We start from the raw sequence: 13,114 nt of genomic DNA on the forward strand, positions 1-13,114 counted from the left end.
TGCACAGGGCAGCTTCATCACAGATGCTGTTTCTATTTCCTGAAGCTTAGCTTCTAAATCAAGCTGAAAGCAGTTATTCAGTCACCTCCACATGAATGCATAGTAGTAAAGTCCTGGATTGGTTCTGTCTCCGCGTTGTGCAACTGGTTCTTAGTTAATGCACTTTTGCCATAATTGCTTTTTAATAGAGCGGATCAGATGATTAATTTAAACTGTATTTATAATAACAAAAGAATCCCATGAATTCTATGTTAATCCATAGATTGTGAGAGTTAAGTGATTTTCTCATGCTACTTATTACAATTACTTGATGTCTTTAGGGCCTCGGATTTCGTCAGTGGTTCACGCATGGATTGTTACAGTGCAAAAACAAACTTCTCAGCATAGAACTTTCTATGTGAATGAGGTGGTGAGAGCTAGGCAAGGCAATTCATGGTCAGTGTCATGGTAGGAGTGTGGCTGGGAGGAGGTGGAGCTGAAACTCAGGCTCATGTTCTGTTTGTGGGCTATGAAGAGCAAGAGAGTCTGGTGAAAGCTCGCTCCTGAGCTTGAAGCAGAGCAGAGTGTGCTTGGATAGAGTTTTCATGGTGTGTTTTCTCAAGGAATATTTCACCTGAGCTCTGCTTTAAGTGCTTCCCCTGATTTTGCAAGCAGAAATGAGAATAAAGAAACAAACTCTTTAAAATCAAGCATATTAGGCCAGATTTCACTGCTAGGAGAACTGGCATCTGCTAATGCGTTTATATCTGAAGTTAAAATCTTGGCCCTTAGCCTATGAGCAGCAGTTTATGACCATTCTGGATACAGTTCAGAGCAATGCTAAGTGGTTCCATTTGAAAGACATTTTTCAATTACAGAAAAAACAATTTTGGGAAAAGGTTCTGTTTTAAAAGTGCCTGTTGAAATTCCATTTATGCATGCTGGCCTTGCTACTTTGGTTAGGTTGCGAAAGCTCTTGTGAAAAAAACCTCCCTCCCTAACAAGCCTATTAGTACTGTACAAGGAATGGCAGAGGTGAATCTGAATAAACCTTTGGGTAAATATATCTGGGATCCAGAGTTTCTATATGAAAGTGGTGGCTGTCTTTCTCCTTGCTGTTGCTGCAATTAAAACCTCAATTTTGAGCATCTTAACTTTGCAAAAAGTGTAGAACTAGACTTGAAAGCTGTTGAAATGCTTGAACTCGATCTATAAGGACAAGACAATACCAAAGTTACTTATTGAAACATTTCCAGAAACATTAAACGAATGAACAGGTAAATACGTAAACAAAGGAACATGAGAAATAAGGTTACTTACTGGAAAGTTCTATTTCCAGAACTACATGCATATGGACTACAAACTAGGAACAAGTAAGTGGGGGCTGCTGTGATGATGTGTGCGGTGGGTCCAGCACTACGGGGCCATTCCATGGCCAGCATCTACCTGGTGCTGGCTGCAGCTGCATGTTGGGCAGTGCAGGACTGCACAGGGCTGGCTGCAGCTGCACGTTGGGCAGTGCGGGGCTGCAGAGTGCTGGCTGCAGCTGCACGTTGCCAGTGCAGGGCTGCAGAGTACTGGCTGCAGCTGCACATTGGGCAGTGCAGGGCTGCGCGGGGTTGCCAGTTCGGTGGCATCATTGTGGCCACTGCCCTCATGGCCATTGCAAAGCAGAAGCTAAGGAAAGGTAGGGCAGCCCAGGGAACCTGTGGTGTTGCTGGGGCCTGGGAGAGTTCCTGTGGAGGAGAGCCAGGTGTGAAAGTGGGGAGCACGAAGGGCAGAGCGCCGTGCGGTGATGGAGCACGAGTGACACTCAGCATCTGGCTGCTGCTCAGAGGCGGCATGGAGCAGGGCAGAGCCTGGCACTGCTGCGGTGCTGGTGCTGACTCAGGGCCTGGCTGTCTGTCTTGGGGAGCCTGTCTGGCAGGGGCCCCATGTTTGCTGCTGCCCATGTGCTTTGTGGCTCTGCTGCCTGCAGGCTCCTCTCTGGCCCAGCAGCTGCTCCCCACGCAGGCTGGGCACCTGGGCTGCTCCTCTGGGGGCGCTCATTCAGAGCCTCCTCCAGGCCAGTGCCAGGGGCAGCCACGGCTCTTCTCTTCCAGGTCTCTTTTCGCTTGCAGTGCTCCAGCAGCCCCGGGTAATCTCTCCTGAAGCGTGGGCAGGAGTAGAGGAGTAACTGCAAAAGGTAAACGAGAAGAGTTAGGTGATTTCAGCGTGGGGCTGAGGGACAGCACAATACGGGAACAACAGCTGCTAATGGCTAAGGGCAAACGTGGGTATGGGCAAGGCTTATGGGTGTCTTAATTTCAGCTGAGATGGAATTGCATTGTTCAGAGTGCCTGGTATGATGCTATGGTTTGCTTCTAGGAGATAAACACTGTTAATAGCACTCCGATGTCCGTAGTTGCTACTAAGCAGTGCTGTGCAAAGCCAAGGCCAGTGGGAAAAGTGAATGAAAGACTGTGTGGTGCTGAGCCACCTGCCAGGTATCACCACACCAATGGGTCACTTCAGTCCTACAGCTCAGGCTGACTGAGACAAGATATTGTGCAGGTTTATTGTGAGGGCTGGTTTGTTTGGGGACCAATCGATGCCCTTACCTTCCTGTGGGCAGCATTGGCTTCTTCCTCAGCCAGAAACTCAGGAGGGGACAGAGATCTTTCCAGGTCCCATGGCACTTTGATGAAGCCATAGCGATTGAGCTGGCGAACAAAGCTCTTCATGCTTGTACAGCCAAATGCTATCACAGGCGCTTCGTTGGCCAGGACTTCCACCATGAAGAGTTGTTCATCAATCACGAGGCAGTTTCCTCCGTGGCCCCACCAGATGCTCTTCACTTGGTCACTTTTGGCCAGTACCCAGAGTTTCTGTGGGAAACTGAGGGACGAGAAGACACTGGCTTGGCCAGCGCCTTCCTCAGTAGAGCTCAGAGGTAAACCTTTGGTTTCCTCTTCACTGGGAAATGTCTGTGAGTCCTTTACTTCCACTGTCGGTGTTTCAGCAGCATGACCAGCTGGTGGTTGGTCCTGAGCTGCTGGGTCAGTGGAAGCGGAGCCTGAGCTCTCAAACAGCTCCTCCAGGTCAGAAGCAGAAGCTGTTTCTGCAGCTGATGTCTCCATTTCAGAGTCTCTTGTCTGGTTTGAACCAAAGACTGAGCGTGCACCCACTTGTGCAGCAAGCCAGTGTCCACTCTGCCTGCTGGCACGGGGAATCCGCCGGCACTGCTTGGATGTTCCAGTGGAAGATGCTCAGATGCCTTTGTGTGTGCACTGTGACATGAGCATGTGGTGCCCAAGGCCAGGCTGGAGCCAACTGAGCTGATGTCAGTTGTTGCCAGGGATGTTCCACTGGTCACAGGGATGTTCTCTGAGCCTTTTAAATCACATCCATCCGTACAGAATGAAGCGGCTTCTCTGTAAAGGCAAGGTGTGATCTAGAGGTGATGTCTGGATGCAATGCTGGAGTGCATGCTAAGTTTGCAGACAGTGCTAACCTGGAGGAGATCTTGAGCCACTCCATTTCAAGGAGACCTTGCCGAGGTCTTTGTGCGACCTTGTTTAGTGGGTGGTGTCCCAGCCTTTAGCAGGGGAGTTGGAACTCTATGGTCTTGTAGGTCCCTTCCAACTCAAACCATACTGTGATTCTCCGATCTATGATTTAGTCTTGTCCAATGGAATGGCTGTGGAAGCTGCAACAATATGAAGTTTACCAAGAGCCTGTGCTGAATTGTGCCCATGGGGCAGCCCTGGCTCATTGTACAGACAAGGGGATGGATGGCCAGAGAGCTGCCCCAGGATAGGAATCTGGGGGCTCTGGTGATGGCATGTGTTTCAGTGTCAGCTGTTTGCCCAGGAGCCAGAACGGCCAACCTTACCCTGGGGTTCATCCCTCCCAGCTCAGGATATTCCTGTATTCTATGAGTTCCTTTTTGAAGCTGTTACTTGACCATTTGGACTGCAGGGGCTGAGCCAAACTCATTCGGACCTGTGCTGGCTTCTCAGGCAATGGATGAATATTCCATAAAGAATTAGAAATGTTTGGGCTTTGAATAAAAGCAGCAATGTGCCGATCCATAACAACAAATGAAACACAATTCCTGTATTTCCAGCATTTAATGGATAAGATATGCCGTAAAACTGTCAGAAGTGTGAACCCTTCTTAAAACCTTGGCAGAGAGCTGCATCTGAAGCACTATAAATCTGCCAAATCTGTAATGTATCATAGAATGTGCATTTTTGGTGTGTTTTTGTTTGTTTTTTTTACTAGTACTTGAGCGTGGTATTAAAGGATATTTTGCATATACCTGATATTGTAAGAACTGTTTTAGCTTTGGATTCCTTTTCAACACTCCGCAGCTACGTCCCATTACCTCGCCATAGGTTGTTATTGGATACTATCCAGTGCTCCAGTATTAGTGTCATAAATGCCTCCATGACATACGACATTTGTTACACTCAACAGCAGCATTCATTACAGCAAGCAGCAGCAGCCGGGCCACATTTCCTTCCATTATTCAGCCATCACTGGACGAGAGGTGAACACTTTGGCAGCAGGAGGAGCAGGGCAGCCCAGGGTAGTGACACCACGTGTTATCTCCGATGGCTCAGTCGATGCCTTGTGCTCACATAAAGCCAGGAGATCTGTTGACTCACAGCAGTAAACACCTTTGTTATTATTTATGACTTTTTTAATAATGCCTTGAGGCTCTGCTGGGCAAGCTGTAAGAGTCCTGCCCCAGCCAGCCCGAGGAGATAAGCTACACAAAGCAGGGCTATCACTTTGCATCGCAGTCAGGGAGCAGTGCATGGAGAAATGAAGTGCTGGGTACTGCTTAAGCTGTCACCAGGCCTGTCCTCTGCTTCAGTGCCATGTCTCACTGCTGCACTTGCTGGTGGATTTGTGCCTATGAAAGTAGGTTCCTGCAGCAAATGTTCCTTGGCAATCTGAGTGCTAAAGGCTTAGATTGTTTTTCATTCTTCACCATGAATCAGAACCCTCTGGGCACCAACACAGACCCTGAGAAGCTAGACAAGTATCTAGCAATGGTTTCTACCAGCTTACTGACTCAGGCCACCTGAAGGTAGGTGCTTTGCATAGAGCATGCTCCTGCTTCTTGCAGACCTACTGATTGTATGGTATCTGTGGGCCCCAAATCTCCTTTAGCAGCTTTTTTATTTCTTTTGTATGCAAAGTGTGATGCTGTAACAGAATACAGTCAAAAATTCCTAACCCAGTGTATTTATGGGTCTGGGCACTAGTTCATTCTGTTGCACTGGGGAACCAGAGCAAGGAATCGTAGAGTCAGAGAATCATAGAATGGCCTGGGTTGAAAAGGACCACAATGATCATTGAGTTTCAACCCCCTGCTATGTGCAAGGTCACCAACCACCAGACCAGGCTGCCCAGAGCCACATCCAGCCTGGCCTTGAATGCCTCCAGGGATGGAGAATGCAGAATTTCTACCTGTGCAGTGAGTGCCATCAGTGCCTCAGGCTGTTGCCTGGTTTGGGCTCCTGTTCTTCTCTCTTGGTTTCATATTGGATCAAAGAAATTGCACACTGCAGAAAATAGTGCTGCCCATCGTGCTCATCTGCTGTAGCAGGAGACCTACAGACAAACGGTCCAGGTGCAGAGAGGTCTATGTTGAGCAGCTGAGTTTCACCTACACCTGTCACTGAATGAGGCTTACACCTACTGCAGCTCCCCTCTCAAAAAAAAAAAAAGTCACGAGAAGAAAGTTTCAGAAAGTAAGCTAGATGAGCTTTGTGGAACGTAATTAATTCTTTTGACTAATGCAACTCTGCCCTAGGTTTCTGCCAGCAGCGTTTTCTAGCATGGGACTCCAAGGGCACAAAAGCCAGGATTTCGTAGCAGTGTAAGGCTAATGATTAAAGTGTGTGTGCTTGCAGTCACGGGAGCAGCACCGAAGGAGGAAGCACACGCCTTTCTCTTTGGCGTTCTGACAGCCTGATATTAAAGACCTGCAAGTGTCAGAAGACGGAGGAAATCAGCTGGCCTCTCTGACAGATTGTACAGCGTGGTGTCTGTGCTGTCAAGGCAGTGAATATGACAAAGCTGAGAAATGACAGTAATAGGAATGTTTAGGAAAGGGAACAAGCCTAATAGAGATGCTGCTGTTGACAATAACATGCTTATGTTAGAAGTCAATTCTTTGAGCTTTTGTAGTCGGTGAAGAATTTATTGAGCCTGTTTTTCTACGTCTGGTTTTTCTTTTTGTTTTCGTACCCTTGCTGTGTGTCTGTTTTTACTATCATGGTAAAATACTGCTTAGTTGAAATGTGGAAAAAAGAAGCTCGTCGTTCTGTAATGCTGTGTTTCACTTGAATTATCAGGGTAGCGCAGGCAGCATCTGAGGGCTGCGTTGTACTAGATACTGAGCAAACACCAGGAAAGAGAGGATTAAAAATCACATTATTTTAATTCAGAAAAGCTTAGAAAGAGATGAGAATAAACCAACTTACGAGTTGGGAGAGCTGAAGTTGGAGAAGCCTATGGATGGTGTTGGACCCGCCTATCTGGCTACCTACAAGTGAAGTAAGTTGTTCAGGCTGGCTACGGGGCTAGCTGTGGAGCCTACAGAGCATGGATGAGCTATCAGGGAAACTTCAGGCTAAGTGAGAGACTTCTGGGGAGGCGAAGCATCTTGGTGGACAGAACATCATCCTCCAAGCTTTAGATAGTAGCGATAACAGCAATGAGCGTTAAGGACATAATTGAAGTGTTTCATGATCTTATTTGCTTTTTTATTATTATTATTTTGATTATTTTGAAAAAAGGAAATGTTAATTACAGTCCTTTTCAATACGCTTGGACATATATTCGAGATGAGTCCATTATCTTGGGGCTATTAGGATTATAAAGCACTGACTATGCATAGGATCTGCTTTGTTACCAAACGCTACTTAGATTATGGATTGTTGCCACAGCATGAAAATTGCACCAGTTCATTAAGAATTGGGTTTAATAGTGGTCATTGCCTATATAAGTGTGACTTTCAGCAGCTTTTACATGCCTCGGGGTGCCTACAAATGCCTCATCACAATCAGCAGCTCTGGCATACACCAGTCTGCCATCAAAGCAATGAAAGAATTTCTTTCTATTTCTTCCTCAAATTTTCTCGAGCTGCCCATTTGCAGGCTTCAAGCAGGATTTAAATCTCTCCCCCTGCCTCAGCTGTCTGCAGATGAGATATATCGAGTCCCTCCATGGCAGTGCGCAGTCACTTGTGATAGATATCTGAAATCAGTGGGTGAGTTTCTTTGAAAATTAAGTTTTTCTCACTGGATTCTGCTCACCTGGAGCCCATGGGAACGATCTACCCTCCGTTTCTGCTGTGGGACGACAAGGGTAGATGAGATGAATCCCACCCTGTGTCAAAAAGCTATTATGCATCTGGTCATTCCTGTTGAGTTAATGGAAAGAATGCTGCACAAGCTATCCAAGGGAGAAATAAATCATCGCTCACATCCAGGTCTCCTCTTCCGTAACATAAGCCTATCCATCTCATCGTTTGGCAAAGGAAGGAGGACCAAAGAGGCTTTAACTGAATGGCTGGAGGCACCTGAAAATAGAGAGCGAGAAAGAAGAAATAATAGAAAATTAATAAAAGGTTATCTAATATTCTCTGAATGCCTTTAAAGCAGTGTTTCCATTAGTCAGAGCTTGGTTCCTGCATGCTTGGAATTCTTGTCTTTATATGTTTCTCAGCTTCGCTGAACACTTAAAAATGAGACATATATTGATGCCCAAAATGCATGCATTGCAGTCAAGGAGGAAGTTCAGAGGAAAGCATGTTTTCACACTAAAATCTATATTCAGGGATCTCACTTGTAGCAGAGACCAGAATAAATTTCAATTTGTGGTGACAGCAGTTTTGCTGTAACTTAATTTTTCTGAGTTAACCCGTCAGTAAGTTTTATATTTTAAATGAAAATTTTTATTTAAAATAAGAGCAATGGTATTTTTCTTCTCAGACTCTTGAAACACCAAGAAGCCAGCTAATGTATTACGGAAATAACGTTACATGCAGTACAGTCGTGGATGTGCAGCTTCTGATGTAGACATTCAAGAGAAGAGAAAAACTTCTTGTTGTTCAGAATAAGATTTTAGTGTTACTGAAGTTACCTTCTCTGAAGCTGCTCCACCAACAAGAACTGAGGAGGTCATGGCAGTGCCAGCTCCTTGCTGTGCCAGCGTTGCTGGGCCCGGACCCCTTCCATAGGGATGTGAAAACCAAACACTGTATTCTGAAATCTGAGATGTCCCAAGAGCTCAGTGGGACCAAGGTTCCACACTTGGAAGCAGCCCAAGGATTGCTGCCAGCGTGCCATCTTGCCTTGCTCCTCATCTTGCTTTTTTCCTCAAGGTACATAAACTTGACTTGAAGATGTGCCCACATACAGATTGCATAGGTTAACGTTGAAATCTATATCTTCTGAATGTATCCAAGAGTTCCTTGAATTCTTCCAAACAGATTTTGGCATCTTGAAGACTTTGCTCCTAAAGTTTCTGCCTTTTCTATTTTGTTTTAAAACTATTTTCAAAATCCCAAATGCCACCAAAAGGCCAAATGAAATCAAATAGAGACAAGCTCAAGTCCAGCTGAAAGGGAGCTTTACAGTAATGGTCCAGGTCTAGAAATCCTTACAAAAAGCTTAAAGTTCTTTTATATGAAGGATTTTCTTCTATCAGATAAACGCTTTCTTTGCTACAAGTGACTTTCTGGTGATTTTTTGATTGAAAAAGGATTTGTCGAGTTCTGAGATCTGTTTAAGCTCTGGAAATAATGCCCCTTCATCTTGGTCGCATTTTTCTCCCAGTAAGAAGTTAAGAGAAGTCCCTAGTGCCTGCTGGCCAACCATCTCTCCACAGCCCTGCCCTTTGAACGGAAATGCATGTGGCCATAATCCTGCTGCACACTTACATCTCATCCAAGACAGATCTCTACACACATACTTCTATTGACACACTGCACAGTCAGTTTGGGTTTTCTGTCTTCCAAGGAAATCACCTCCCACCTTTGCCAACTTACATCAAGCAATTTGACTAAGAAATTCTCAGTACTTTCTTTTCTTTTATTGCCTTCTTTCAATACTTGGGTCTCAGAAATCTGCATTATATCCCCCCACCCAGTCTATAAAGCTGCCTTTCTTTTTATCAGATCTAATTATTGCCAAATAATAGTGAATTTGTTCATTACAAGACCAGGTACTATAACTCACTCTTGCCATGATGAATCTGTTTTCAATTTCCTAATCCTTGGTCTAAGCAGATGATTACTGAATTTGAATGACTTCACCTGCATGAGGTGAGTCATGAGTTTAACTGCATTCTGAGATTATTTTCTCTAACATGCTTTGCCAAATCTCTGCCTACTCTACTCTACCTCAGAGAAGGGAAAAAAGTCATTACACTGAAGAATGGCGAAAGGTCTTTGTTTTGATACCAATATGTGAAAACCCTATATCAGCAGATTGTTGGACCTCTTCTCTCTTTCCCAGCTTGCCTTTTGGTCCCCATTATTAGGAATATTAAAGTGAATTATAGCCTGCTCAAGACTGTTCTTCTGTCCTCTTCCACAAAAGACCCAAATAAACACAGTGGGGAGGCAAAAGGAGGAGGAGGTTGCCGTCATATCCAGGAGGGGAATACTGAGGAGGATTTATTCCCAGTTGAGGTTGGAAGACTTGGAACAATGTTAAAAATGTGCATTCCTAAGCAGAACGTAGTGTGCATTTGGAAGACGAGAAATAATTGCTGTATTTGTTGAAAGCTGTTTATAGAACAACAACAAAAAAAAACCCAAACAAGTAGAACATCTATCGTATGGTGAAGTCAGTTGCTTGGTAAATAACATTCCACATGGTGTGACAGTAATGAAGAGTTTTATCTACAGCCACTGCAATCATAGTTTGCAGCATCTGTTAAACGTTTTATTTACTCTTATTTAGACAAGCATGCTAACATTTGCATGAAGAATCTTACACTGTAGTATTTGGAAACCTTCCCATCTGCCTTTTTCTCCACCCTTTCAAGGGTTCTGCAAAGTTAATGCTTTGTCTTTGCCCCAAGTCAGACTGTGTGCCAGCTCGTGAGCTGCTGCAGAGCCTCTCCATGATTTCATCCTGCTCCCCAGATGAGCATCCCAGCATCCCAGTGGGTGTTCTGCCACAGCACAGGGAGGTCAGAAGACTGCTGTGGTGCTGTGCTGTGCCCAGGCTGGGCAGCAGGTCCCATTGGCTGGGGGTGCTCTGGGAGTGCTGCATGTTCCTGATCTCACTGAGCATGGGGAGCAGTGTGTCATCAATCTGAGTATCTCTGCATGGTGTGGTGCATAGACCTGACTACACACACAGTCATCTTCTGCTGCCAGGATGCCCATAAAACATTTTGCTATGGCAAGGCAGCAGTATCATGGCTAATTAAGCTCATAATTGCCTGTAGCCTTGTCCTCCCTGATCTATTTTCTGCATTTGTTGTGGTTGTTGTTTTGTTTTTTAAATCAAGCTTAGACTGCAGACTGTTTGAGGCAGGGACTGGGGTGTTGTTACCTGCTACCTTTTACAGGCAGCAGGAAGGTGCTCTGACCCTCAGAGACCCCCTGGGCTGGCTGACTGTTGTATCAGTGCATGTGGCTGCTGCTCCACTGATGACTAAAGGTACTCGAGCAGAGGGAGTGTGTAATCCAGGAGGGCTGAGTGCCTGATATCTAATATTATCCCGAGCAAAGATTCCTTGAAGAAAATTAAGGAATTAGCAGCCCTTGGTGAGCATGGTTTCAGCAAAACCCTTCTCTGTATCGACTAACAATCATGTGCCTCTTCTGGGCTGGAGTTGAGAAGTTCTGAGTAATGACGCTGGTTGAACCATTAATGGAAGTCCTTAAAATATAAGTCGTTTCTTGATACTTTCCATTTTGGGGCATCTTTCTTTTCAAAACAAAAACCAGAACCAAAACCAGATGCTGCTCTATGCGCATAGGAGAAATCAATGGATGGGATCAATATTCTCTCCACAGGTAATAAATGCTGAGAAGCATTTCTGTCTATCTAAATTGATCCTAGAGAATTCTTTAAATGGGTTCTGATGTGTATAAAAATCATTTCCCTATTGATCAAAGCTTTTCTTTCTTTCATTCTTTGATACGTTATTTCGTCTCTGCCGTCAGTAATGGTCCCAGGCTTCTCTATGCAGTTATGTTAAACAGAATGTCTTAAATCTATGCAAGATCATAATTTTAATGAATCAAGAAATAACTGGGCTTGCATCTTTGAAGATGAATGCTTTGCTTACGGTTAGGCAGCCTAAATATTTTTAAATTGGCAAAGTCACTACGTCTGAATTATCTATGATAAAGCCTAAAATAGTGGCCATGATTGTATTGGAAGCAATTGCCCAAATCCAGGATCCTTTACTCTGGGTGTCACTGCTGCTGCTACAGGCAGGTGACTTCTCTACCTTTCCCTTTCCTTGTTATGCTCTGTATCGGAGCAAGAGCATCCTGCTCTTGGGTAACCCAGCTGCAGTGGTGTTAAGGTGAAATCTTAAGGCTTTGGCCAACAGCATTTATTGACTGCGGAGCCCAGTGCCTGCAACCTGACCTTTTTCTGCCTTCCCAACCCAGAGGTGTTGCTGTCTCCAGCAAAGCACTACTGAATGTTGTCTTGGCAAGGTTTCATTCAAAATTCATTTTACAAAGAAGACAGTAATTGTGGCTGTGATTTCTATTAGGACCTTATGGAATATAAATTGTCAGGCTGTCTTTTGACAAGTGCAGGTCTTGTTCCCTCTACCCCAGGTAATTTGGTTCTATCAACCCAGCAAATTAATCTTGTCTGGTTTTGCGTTCTGAAGAAACGCAGACACCAATTCCATTGCTTCAATGTACCAGCACTATTTTAAGTTTAGCTCCCAGTTCAAATTAGAAGATGAGTTTTGTATTGTATCTACACGTGTGGCTTTAGCTTTGATCGTATTTATGTAGCAGCATAGGTACTAATTGATTTTAAAGTCCAGTTCTGTTCTCAGAACAATGCTGAGATATGTCTTTAGTACCAGGAATAAAAGGGCATGGGTGACTTTGATTGCTTTTATGAGGCACAAATATTTTTCCAGCCCAAAGAGCAGAGCTGCCTTAGGAATTCATCAATGCCCAAAGCAAAGGGCACTGCCAGGCTGGAGGTGGCAGCCTGGCCAGGCAACGTGTGGTGCTGGGAACGGAGCCTGTTCTCTAGGGGATGCTGGGGCTGGAGACGTGCAGCAGGAGCTTGCTGTAATGCTGGAAACAAAAGGAGCCGAGAGGCGCTGGTCACTTGGGAAATTCGGTTGCATCCCAAAAGATATGTCTAGAAATACCACATCCTATCTGCTGGCGGCTTCGTGGGCTGCACTGCAGCTGCCAGGTGGGGTGGGATTCATAGAATCATAGAACAGTTTGGGTTGGAAGGGACCAAAACAGACAGGGGTTTGTCCACACCACATGGGTGGCAGTCTGGGCTATTAAACCCTGTAGGTGGCACGGCAGTGGATTCCTCTGTGGGTCCCTAGGAGGGAAACAGCAGCATCCTGGGCTTGACTACAGTGCAAGTGTGCATAGAGAGATGAGATGAACAGCCAAACACATTTTAGCACACAAATATTTTTGCTGGAGTAAGTCACCATCCCTTTTAGTGACTGTTTGCACAGAAGTTGTTTATACCTTCCAGTGCTTTTGCTGCTTTTCTCTCTACCTTTTCTAACTCACTGCATGCTTTTTGAAGCAAATGACCAGATGGTCAGAGCTTATGTTATTCAAAGGACGTAATAGGGGTACATCAGAAAAATTAGTACTTCTGTTCTAGCAATGGGCAACAACAGATTAGATGTAATTAGTACAAGGGCTGCTACCGTAGGGTCTCTTTGGCATGGTGATGTGTTCTGTCATCATTCGTGCTGCCAGGTGTAGGAGGAACAGTGAGCTCAGGGCTGGAGCTTGGGTTTAGCTCCCCGTGTTGCTGGTCTGTGGGTGTACCAGCAGATCTGCAGCAGCTTTGCATGAGTTGGATGTCTTTGCAACCTTGAGTTTGAGATCTGGATATGCTCTGCATCTTCTAATCAGAAACTGTTCATTTTGATG

The 13,114-nt window shown here is 45.1% G+C and overlaps 1 protein-coding gene across 2 annotated transcripts in view; it reads left to right on the forward strand.

The window, feature by feature from the left end:
- The window catches only part of SPAG16 (sperm associated antigen 16), a 348,220-nt gene that overhangs the window by 332,402 nt on the left and 2,704 nt on the right, over window positions 1-13,114 (forward strand). The gene's annotated exons all lie outside the window — the stretch shown is intronic.

The sequence above is a fragment of the Gallus gallus genome, chromosome 7, assembly GCF_016699485.2.
Source record: "Gallus gallus isolate bGalGal1 chromosome 7, bGalGal1.mat.broiler.GRCg7b, whole genome shotgun sequence".
NCBI classification, from domain to species: Eukaryota; Metazoa; Chordata; class Aves; order Galliformes; family Phasianidae; genus Gallus; species Gallus gallus.